Source organism: Polyodon spathula, chromosome 13, assembly GCF_017654505.1.
Source record: "Polyodon spathula isolate WHYD16114869_AA chromosome 13, ASM1765450v1, whole genome shotgun sequence".
NCBI classification, from domain to species: domain Eukaryota; kingdom Metazoa; phylum Chordata; class Actinopteri; order Acipenseriformes; family Polyodontidae; genus Polyodon; species Polyodon spathula.
Window position 1 is genome coordinate 4,076,680 of NC_054546.1, and position 12,681 is coordinate 4,089,360.

A 12,681-nucleotide genomic window follows, 5' to 3' on the forward strand; every position below is an offset into this window, starting at 1 on the left:
AGTGATGTTTTTGCTTAGATGGCTGCAGTGGTATGTGCTACACCAGATCATTTTGAAGATTGGACATGTCTTTACAGGAATTTTGTAGGTGAGGCCCTTATTGGTGCTTTATGTGCTTTCAGCTTTCACTTGTTTGACAAGACTTGTTTTTTCAAAATTGTTTGCTTAACAATAACCTTGTTCCACTACAGAAAATAATACTAATTTTGGTGGGGTCCATGTTTTATTATATTCCAAAATGAAGGTTTTGAATATTAAACCAGCATTGCCTTTATAAAACATTACGGCTGCATGTTATAGTAATATAACTGTATTAAATGATTTTACCATTCTTGTACTACACATCTTCTTTTCTTTCACCATTATACATAAAACACTTTTAAAGAGTAGACATTCTTGTTATTACCCTTTTCTAAAAATGTATATAAATCCCTACTGTGGTTTGTGATAATATTCTACTTTAACTATTTGTAGCTGGGTTTACACAGTCTTTACTTACACATGCCTATTCAATATTTGATTCCATGTTTAAAAAAAAAACCATAAAGCTAAACAGGCATCATTGTAAACAACATGTAAATATATATACAGAGAGAGAGAGAGAGAGAGAGAGAGAGAGAGAGAGAGAGAGAGAGAGAGGAGAGAGAGAGAGGGAGAGAGAGAGAGAGAGGGAGAGAGAGGGAGAGGGAGAGAGAGAGAGAGAGAGAGAGAGAGAGAGAGAGAGAGAGGGAGAGAGAAGGGAGAGAGGGAGAGGGGGAGAGGGAAAGAGAGGGGGAGAGGGTGTTAAAAGCACCATTGAATCACAAGGTCCACAATAACCACAATTTCTAACCCTGGGTGAACCTGGCATTAACCTGATTTCAGAAATACACTATCAAGACCTACCCTCTCAAAAGACACACACACACTTATTCCTAATGTATTCCAGGAAAATAACCCTACACTAGCTGTGCTGTGGCCTTTTTAAATACTACACTCAGTACTGAACAGGAAATCCCAGTGGAAGCAGGAGGATTAGGCAGGCTGAGAAACTTTCTTATTCTTCTTCCACTGGCTGGTAAAAGCAGCAGGCTCGGCTGAAGCCCCTCCCTCGGCACTCCGGGTAATGGAAAAAATGATGTAGGAATTCCAGTCTGTGAGCAAAAATATGTGCACTTTGACCCTTTGCTCTTCCAACATCCAAATTCATTCAGACAGAAATAGAAAAACCTGGGAATCTCAGCGTTTTTAACATCTTAAAGGCACAACATCTCTTATTTTAAAGAAGTTAGGTTGTGAATAGACAACAAACAAGCTGCATTTGAAAGGCATATCAACATATGAAATATGGGCAGTCAGAAGTTACTGGTGGTGTAAGGAAGCGATTGCGACAGTAGAGGGTTGTAAAATCAATGCTGAAAAGCATACTTTATCAGAGCAGTGTGCAGGGTGTTAAATCAGCTGGTCACCTTCCTTATAAAGGAGTTGTTTTATTAGACCCATCAAGGGAAACTGGTTAATAGAATAATGAATCTATATATGTTTGAACCAGGATATCAAGCTATCTACTGAGGGAGAGGTTGAGATCACCAAGCTAGATCCGAACCCAATTCCCCAGAGTGAAAGACAAGAACCCAGGAACCTAGTCATCTGTAGTCCCTCCCATTATTGCAGATTCCTAACCGGTCTGGTTTATAAACAATTGCGACATGCAACATCAATTCTATTACACTTTTTTTTTTTTTTTTTTTTTTTTTTTTTTTTAAATAGCCTGTCAGTATTACAAAACAAATTACATGGTGTCAGTTTTATTTTTCTTTTCACAAGAATCAATTATTCAAATTGATCAGATCAGTGAACACTCTTTCAGGACACTATCTAAAAACCTTGTGTATTTTTAGATACCTGGGATCATCATCAGCAGTGTAAGCAGGCTGGAAATAATATCTATAAAACAACAGGGTCCTACAGGAATTAGATACTGGGGGTGTGTAGACCTTGGTATAGCCCAATAGACAATGCAATTGGGCTTTCTTTGATTGGGATTTATCTTAGAACAGATGCCATCCGGTGGCCATATTTAAGTGGCTTTCTTTGAAAGGGAAAATGCTACTGAATTACAAATGACAGGTGGTCTATAAAAATTCAGTGCCAAGAGTGATGTGTACGGTGCCATCCGGTTTTTGAAGTATAACATACACACCTAGGTATCCTTTTCTCCTACTCAAATGTAAATTATTGAAATGTACAGAATTCAAAGTTTACAAAACTTGAAAAAAAAAACAACAAAAAAAACAAACATTGGAGGTAATTTGAATGTGTATGTGCATGTTGCAGGGCAGAAGAGCACTGCTGGTGAATATATTATGTTTATGATTTGAAAAAGAATGAGTTAGTGTTATTATTAAGGTAGTATTCAGTTATTTAAAAACAATGGGTTGTATTGTATTGTATTGTACTGTATTGTACTGGATTAGTATTGTTTTAGTTAAATGTGGTCTGGCAGGGGCGATGTTAGCAGTTCATCTCTGCTAGACACCTCGTTAGAATGAGTGGTCGGCAGCGAAGAAATTATTAGCACATCACCTTAATAGGGAGATAACTGCTTTAGTTCAGATTTCCAGCAAGCTAGACATCAATTGACATTGAAGGTTATTTGCTTTAGTTTATGAAAAGTAGCCATTCTCACTCACACACCTACTCCACCTATATAAAAATTGTGGATCAATTAGAATTGCACTCTAAGCTTTAAAGCTGAATTTGGAAATTCATATTTACCCGAGTTTGTTGTCACATGGATGCTCTGCTGTTTGCTATAATAGCTCTTGGTTTTATTTGTTTTCGAAACATGTTAAAACAAAGTGCCAAAAGGCAGGTTAAGCATAAACAAACATCATGTTTAACCTTTCAAATTCTTCATTGACATGTTCCATTTAGTTCATACTGTGTGTTATAAATCTGTGTACAGTATATACACAGGACACATCACACTACAAGAAATATTATACCCCAATACTATCCCAATATTGCTGGATTATTGGGGTGTCTTTATTTTACCTTAGCCCAATATCCAATTTAGGAGATCCCCCCCTTTTCTCAGGATGAAAGTTACCCTTCTGTGTTTATACATTTCAACAAGATTTTTTCCATGCTTGAACTTTGCTCCACCTCGGTTATACAACTTGATCGGTTCTGAATGATAGCTCAAGACGAAAGCATTTATTAAACATTTTAAATATTAATAGTTAATTTTATAACTTACGCTGCAAGGTCCTACAACATTTGATGCCCATGTGAATAACATGTTTGTCGAGTTTGTGTCCTTCACAGTGTGAAAATCAAACACTTTATTATTATTTTTTTTTTTTTAAGAGATCCACCAAATAGGTGGATTTATACTGCGGATAAAAATCAGTTCAGGAGACTCTTTACATCTCTAATAATGAACAGTGTCTTTTATTGCATGCCATATTTGTATTATTCCCTATTGCTTAGATTCCTTTGTGTGCAAGGCCTATATAACCAGTCCCATTAGACTAGCTTCTTCTAATATTAAATTTACACTCACGCGCCAATTAATTGGAGCTTATTCTCCTTGCGGATTACTTCCAATTTATTTTATGAAGGTCCTTGGCCTCAATCATTCTGTAATGCAGCAGAAAACTGAAGGTGGATGAAACATGTTTTTCAAGAAGGATTAATCCAAAGTAAAGTTAAAAGAAAGTATTAAAAAGAAAGAAACTCCACTGAGGACGTACTTGTTATACTCTATACACTTATTATATTACATTTTGAAAGCTTGACAAATGGGCTTAGTGTTTGAAAGATAAGACAATGTAAGTCTCTCCACCCACCCTCCAGTTCCTTTCCACCCACACAGTTTTTTTTTTTTTTTTAATATCTGATCAGTGCACTGGTAAATCATATATTGTGCTACACAGACATTAAAACAAGCTTGTCTGTGTGAGAGAATCTGTGTGAGTGGGTGAGTTGGGTTGTTCACTGATTTGCAGGTAAAATACCTTGGTAAATCTATTTATGATACAAAATGCTAAATATTGAAACAATGCAATTGAAATACAGTTCAAAATAATTTAAATGAGTTCTTTGAGGTCTTTACTGGTACTATTTTCTTTTTAATGTCAGATAAAAACATCTCCAAAACAGTTTTCTCAGTGAACCAAATGAACAACATACAAGCCATGTATCTGAGAAAGCAGTTCAGTTCTTTGATGGCTGATATTTGCTTTTAAGGGCATCAAATACCATCATATCTTGTGCTTGGCACAGGACCAAATAATAAAAAAAAATAGACTGCTTTGAAATTCTTGTGTTGCAAGCCTTAATTTCAATGTATTAGCGCTGGAGTATTTAACAGACTTTTTCAATGTCAAAGGGAAGTTATACAGTTTCCTTTGTTACAACATAAGACACATACAGCTTTCAAAACCATGGGGAACTCCAGAGCTATTACACTGCTTATTAACTGATGAATGTTTGGAGTACTGTATGTGGTCAATGACATTTCTAAGTAAATTATTACAAATATTGAACAATACAGTCACCTAATATACAAAGCTGTACTGTTCTGTTCTATAGTAACCCAACCACATTTGTATAGTATGTTTTATTGGTATATGGAGATTTCAGTTCTGATTTGATGCCGTGTAAGAGATACTGGGATACAGGGAACACGTGTATCTTCTCAGAATGCACATCTGTATCTTCTCAAAAAGCACAAAAGCATCTTCTCAAAATGCACACCAGCATCTTCACAGAATGCACATCTACATCTTCTCAAAATGCACACCAGCATCTTCACAGAATGCACACCTGTATCTTCTCAAAATGAACACCAGCATCTTCTCAGAAAGCACAAAAGCATCTTCTCAGAAAGCACAAAAGCATCTTCTCATCTGCACACCAGCATCTTCTCAGAAAGCACACCAGCATCTTCTCAAAATGCACACCTACATTAGTTTTAGATATAATCTACCCTGAAGTTATTAGTTCTTAAGGAAATTTGGGAAATTACGACATCAGAATTCCTCAGATGTGCTGGAATCCACCTGCAATTCTATACGTCAGGGAGCATTAGTAATGCACTCAAATTAGTAGTGAAATCAATATTGTAAACAAGTGAAAAGGTTAAATATGCACAGCGGATAAAAAGTCACTTGACTATTTCACAAACATTTCACGGAGCAGTGAAACTTTATAGTGCACATAAGGCCATGTTTGCGCTCTATTACTACTTGATCAAACAAGTCTGGATCTTTTGCATGGCGGTTAGGATACTATGGTTGGGTGCTCAATGTCCTGTGTTCTGTCCATGCATTTGATTTGCGTAAAACTCATCACATTTTCAATTAGCTTTTTTGTCTATGGCTGTGTGGCAAAGTGCCCACCCCTGTGTGTATTTTGTGTTGTGTGTTAATGTTGGTGTATAGTCATTGGTACACGGGATATAAACGGATCTGTGTAACACAAGTGTTTAAAATGTATATGCGTATTGAGGCACGAGGATTGCACAGCACTTCACGTGCAAGTAAAATGTAATAATATGTGAGCACAGGGAATTGCACTTTATTAATTCACGTGCAGTTGTACTGAACTCCAATTGAATGATTGATTAGCAATCGAGTCTCGGTACAGCTGCATAAAAGCTACATGTTTTCACCCACTCGGTGTTGTGTGTTCAGTGAGTGGAGAACGTGATTGGAGACGGAGGTAATAATAATAAGAAGAAATAGTAGTTAAAAAATATCTGCTCACCGTGTTTGTTTAGTATAGTTCGTTTTGTTTGTTTGTTTATTTTGGCTACCAGTGCCATGTCCTGTGTTTTTGTTTGTTACAACCTTTTATTTTCTGCCTGTCTTTACACTATTGAATGCTGAGCGAGACCATTCGCTCAGCTCCACCAAACTCCACCTCTTTTTTTGTTTATTTCCTGTTTCTGGTCTGACGTCACCCACTCCGGCCGTCTTTGTGACAATATGTCATTAAAAAAAGCAGAGGTACAGTATACAGTAACATTTACAATATATCATTTGTTAAATGTGTTCATTTATTTACTCAAGGAATGGGTTTATTGTAATCCAACTCTGAGGCCTTGTCTGTTGCCTTAACAACACTGGGAGGCAGTTCCTTGGCTCTGTATTAAAGTGTTTCCTGATCAATGTCCTTTTGAATGAAAAAGCTGTCAAACATTAAATCAATTAGAATGCTACCTTTCATGGTATTTTCAGCCACCAGTGTTTATTAAATATCGTTTTAAGTTTTGATAAACCTGTATAGGCGGTTGTATTGCCTCAATTTGGAGAAAATATGTTTTATAAAATCTGTGTGAATGCATGGGTGTTAATGCAACACACTGAATTCAGTCAAGACATCAGTGTGCAAAGCTCTGAAGTGTTCTTCACTGAATTATTAATCTGACCTCATTCGCTGGTGTTTTACAGATGGGATTTGGAACAGATTAAACAAGAGTGACATATGCATTGATCTGATGGCCCCATGAAGTATAAGTGAGGGCAAGGAGACCCCATGTCAAATCATACCTTAACAAAACAAGCCATGCAACATACATTCAGACATCTTGCATAAGCACAATGTCATCAAGTCAAGTATTGTAATTACAAACACACACACACACACACACACACACACACATATATATATATATATATATATATATATATATATATATATATATATATATATATATATATATATATATATATATTATTTGTCAATAAGACAAGCTAAATTTTGTTAAACACCACACACATATATATTATATATATATAAATATAAACAAGTTAAAAAAAATTAAAACAAAAAAAAAAAAAAATACAACAAAACAATTAACTAAAATTTGGCTTTAAGGTATAGTTTTTTCTTAAATATTTGTGATTAGTTAACACTTTAAATAAATTAGTGAAATATTCAGGTGCCCAGTCTACAACCCATTCTTCTCTGATCTCTCATTTTAATATGCCTTTACAAGTCTTTATATTTGAAGTCTATTGTAAACCTGTTGCTGTACTGTTTGAAAGATGATAATATTATATTGTGGCAGGGCACTTGTTTTTCTTGTGACAGAGCTGTCAATAGAAGCAGCTGTGTCATTTCATGCAGGCACTGCAAAGTACATCACCTGAGCCAAAACATTTGTTCAAAATCCAATGTAAACAGTATAATATGTCATTGCTTTGTTGCTTGGTAGTATCTTACCGAGATAGTTGACAGCTTAATTATTATCACTCAGTTGCAGGCTGTTGAAGAGGCGTTGAGTGGGCAGGTCACAGCAGTTTAAGATAGATAGGGTAAAACACTGTATAAAAATAAATACATTTAAAAAAAAACACATTCTGTCTTTCTGCATTTTGCATTCTGGCTTTGGCTAGAACAACTGAATCTCTGAAGTCAGGTGGTGCTGACCCTGTCGAAGTCGAAACGTCGCCTCTTTTTTTTCTTTTAAGAAAATATTTTTGGATTGCAATTGAGTGCGCGGTTATCATCTTTTCTTTTTTAAACGGTTTGTTTTCTTTAACTCTACCTCATCTGCGTGATTGGTGTGCGTACCTCCTATTGTTTGCTGTACAATTGTAAGTTTTGCCCGCTGTAATTTTACAATTTTGATATCAATTGAAAATCTCTATACAAAACCATTCTCTGAATTCCACAGTTATCCATACACGCCCGTTTTGCGCACACTTCTGAGACTACAAATCTGACGAGGAATAGATGTACGCTATGACTATGCGCGCAGGGGACATCACAGTGAAGCTAGGCGATTTCATGGTGACCACATTGACAGGTTTTACCTTCAACATTTTGTTCAGTGTCTGCGTGCCATTATGTGTTCCTCGTTTTCTAAATCTGCCGGGCACTTTATAGTACGCCAGAGTACATCATTATGAATAACAATATTTTGGATACAATTGCAGCAGACTGAATCACAGGCAGATCATGCCATGAGAAATGTATGAGTGTCTCGACAGTACTTTCTAAAAAAATAAAATTCTTCAGTGCCTCCTTGTGGCCAAACCTGATAAAAGGGGTAAATTCAAGCATGTCCATGGCTAGATCTCTGGCTGCCAAATTCAACGACAGGGAAATGGAATTGACCCATTAACCCCACTTGACGAATCATCCACAAAAAAACAGGATTGTTCTCAGTTATTCAAATTAGATTTCCCTTTGGAAATACAATATTTTAACTTCGCCTGTTCTTGATTTCATTCTGACAGACAAAACAATGTAAGTTATCTAACAAATGTCTCAATTTTTACACACACACACACACACACACACACACACACACACACACACACACATATATATATATATATATATATATATATATATATATATATATATATATATATATATATATATATATATATATACATATCATGCCGTCAAACACCTATAAATACCTCCAATGTTTTGATTCAAACACAGGCTCCCTTGAGAAAGATATGTACAACATATCGAAACGTTGGGCAGCTGGCTCTTTGAGCTAATATATATATATATATATATATATATATATATATATATATATATATATATATATATATATATATAAAACGGTATGTTAACATTGTTAGTCCTTCTGGGAGCTTCAAACGCATCTGGTTTAGAAAGTCATAAATGTACAAATTATACAGGTTTTGTGTTTGAAATGCTCGGTGAATTATTGTTGAAAATGTAACTCCAGTGGTCGTCATTTGCTTAGATAAGTCATTTCATGGAGTGGGTTGTAATTTATCAAATGCCCAGCAGGTGGCATATATGTATTAACTTGTACAATGCAATTCAGAAAGTTGTTCTATCAAAATTAATTGGTGTTAAAATATGGTCAGTTACTGTTACACAAACCAATTTGAATGGATGCCTATGACTCAATAGTTAAAAGAAAAACATCCTTCCCTTTAAACAATACAGTATGCCCTTGTCATGAATATTGCAGTTATTCATAGGTTCCACTAGGTGGCAGGGTTTAAACAGCTGCAGAGTTATGATTTGAATAGAATGAGGAAAGCTATACAGGACTTAGGATTCTCAAAGCAGCTGAAAGCCAGGAAAAGGGAGATTTAGAGAACAATGATGACTCAATATTTGAGTAACAGAATCCAGAACCACACAGAATAATTGCAAACTCCACTCCTTTGAAAGGGAAGTGTAGAAAAGAAAGACATGTGATACTGACTCTTTTATGAAAGTAGCACTATGAAAACATGTATTATATGGGTTTTGTATCAAAAGCCCTATAAAGTTATAGCAAGACAAAACTCTGTGTTTCCAGCACTGATTCCCTAGCCTTGTTACCATTATAGTTAACTCATAAAGGAAGCCTTCAGGATGAACTTGCACATGGAGGCTTATAAAATGCAATGCTATTCACTCCAGATAAAGTCTAACTGTATTGTACTTCACAGATGTGACACATTAGGAAAATGATGTAGATGTTTATTCACTCACCATACAACCACCTACACAATTACGACAGTGAGGGCTTTTATTAGAGCAAATCTTTCCCCTTAGGTCTTTCCTTTCGCAATGAATATCACACTTCCTGTGTATTTACATTTGCCAATGAAATCTAGGATCATTTTTACTTGTTTAAGTAAAAATAAGTTTTATTAGCAGAAGTTTTACAGTTGTCTTTGTTTATCTTCATTATCAATTCCAGGTCATTTTCGAATGAACGTCAAATTCTAGAAGTATTTAAAGGGGCGTGACTCACCTTGTAAATAGCTGCTGCACGGTATGCAGGGTGAGGGATGCCAGTTGCTGATGTTGGCTGGGGACTCACTCTTAGAGTTAAGGGGGGGGGGGTGTTTGTCTAGAGGTAGTTCACCTCTTTGACCCCTACTGGTCAGGACACAGATTTCCAACGGTGAGCCCTTGCCTTCAGGTTTTATTAGCTTGCCTGTTGCTTCAGCTTGGCAGGTGAAAAGAGGATCAGCTTGCAGCAGTGAGACAACATTCATATTAAGCATTTTAAACTGGCCTTTTCAAATTGGGTTTCTTTTAGTGCTACTATGCATTCTACCAATGCTTTTATAGTTTTGGAATCCTTTGAGCTTTTTAAATATTAATGAACTAAAGAGTTAACTGCATACTTTATATATATATATATATATATATATATATATATATATATATATATATATATATATATATATATATATATATTTTTAATTTTTTTTTTTTTAATTCCTCAAATACAGTTAGTCGCAGATGAATAAAACAACATACGTTTTAATGTAGCAAATAATGCAGTCACTCAGGTGGAGTGAATTTAATTTCAAAGCAACTGTTGATCATTAATTCATCTCCATAGCCCTGTCACATCAAAGCATACATCAGCCATGAATCCTTCCTCTTGCTACATTGCATTCCTGGGCCATTTTAGCACTATCCACAAGGGGGCAATACAGTGTAAAGGAGACTGTGCACCTCTTATTGTTTTTACACCTTAGTGCTGAGTTTATTTTACTGAAACAACAAAGGAACCTGATCAGTCCTTAGGGAGGATATAAGCAAGTCTATGTATTATATGTTGCATTCAGACTGAATTGTAGTCAAGGTTAGTTGGTTTCCGGCTGTTCGGGAATCTGGAAGGAAGTCAAGGCCTCGAGCTGAAAGAAAATGTTAGGTGTACAGAATGTTCTGCACTGACATGGTGTTGTGTGTCTGAAATCACCTAGTCAGAGCAACGAGTCGCTCAATTTATCACCCACAGAATGAAACTGAAGAAGCCTGGCCAGGGATCAGGATGAAACACATTCTTGGACCTTTATATATTATTTACAGTAGAAGTGCAACAACACCAAATCAGTTGTGATCAATTCAGATATTTTATTTGTGGATTTAAAAAAGCACAAACAAACATATAATAACATAAATATCCCCTTTACCCCCTAAGATGTTACCTCTACAGTCCAGAATGGTGCACTGGTAAAATGGCTGCCCATTGGAAGAGGTATAGATCACAGGCATTGTATGTGTTTTGTAGGCCTATAGAGAACCTTAAATGTTTGCCAGTAGAAGGAATATAATTGGATCCTGGTGACCTTGCACTAACGCACCTGCTCTACAGAAGATGGACTAGCCTGAATTCGTACTTTTAATTCACGTAGACAAATAGTTAATGCTTGCCTCTGTTTTAGCTTAATTTGAGTTTTTATATTTTTTAAAGTTATGAATGAAACTCTGAGGGCACCTATTGTTAAAAACACAATCTTTTTTCAGCCTAAAGAACAGAAACAGTCCCTCATATCCACTTTGTCAATGGTAAGCTTGGCATTACCTGAGAATTTATGACTGTTTAAAGTTTATTAGCTTGTGTGCACAGGCGCAACTCAACGCTTGTTCGGCAACACTACATCTGGTTGGACCAACAGCAGCCGAACATACAGTATAAACTTCTATTAATACAAGAAAATAACTTAAGAAAATTGGATTCCTTGTCCTTAAGCAACTTATTTCTTCAATTCTGACCTGTCTCTTAGTCAGAGCTTTGCCCGCATGGATCAGTGAGTTGAGGAAACTTCTTACCATATTAGGCAATGGAATTTAAAACATGCCACGATTTTCAAGCAGGCCTGTGGTCCAGCAATGCCCCGTGTTCCCTTGCTGCAGCACCCTGTGAGGCAGACACACTCTAGATCACTGTTCTAGCATTCTTCCTGAGGACGTGCATCCTTCTCAAAGCCACTCAAACAAGGAATAAGAGCAGATGGATTTCAAAGTAGACATATTTAACATATGCAAGGCTTAAAATTGTAGCAAGCGTACTCAATTTAAGAAGCATTAACTATCAAATATTGGCCATTATAACCAGCAGAGGAAACAAGTAGTGATTCTATTGATAGTTTTTCATTATTTCAATGCCACAGTTCCCATTGGTGTTTGCTTAGGATGCTCTTCATTAACATTTAACATCATGATACAGATTGATATCAATGTTCTTTTCCTCGTTTTACAAGCCATGATAAGCAGTGTTAACAAACATATATTTTAAGTTGGTGCTCATTGCAGTGAGCATGAGAAACCAACCCATCAATACCATGTATGAAGGAGTAAGATGTTTGTCATTTTCAAGAGGTAAGTACAAAGTTTGGCATTGTTCAAGTTACAATTTCTGCAGTCCTATAGCAATCCTTAAAAAAACTTTGGTAAAGTGTAATATAGAAAAAAAGAAATCACCGGCAAGCACATTGAATCATTGGAAACATGGTTAAATGAGGTAAACACCACCTGCCAGTTAAAATATAGGGTTTTACATCCCCACGTGTTATCATACCTTTCATTTTCATTGTTAATATCCTGACAACTTCTTACACTTATAACTTCAAAGTCTTTGAAAGTTATTTTCAAAATGGCCGCTCTAGTGCACTGGGGTTTGAGATCTGTCTTCAGTGGTTCTCAACCCTGGTCCTGGTGACCCACTGTTCTGCTGGTTTTTGTTCCAACCAAGTTCTCAATTACTTAATTCAACCTTAATTGAACTAATAATTTGCTTAATTTTACTTTTTAAACAGTTTAGCTTAAAGTTGGAGAATTTATAGAATTTTATATTTAATGCAAAATCTCCAACTGTTTAAAATAATTTAAAAGCTCTGATTAGGCATATTAGTTCTATTAGGGGTTCAATTAAGTAATTTAGAGCTTGGTTGGAACAAA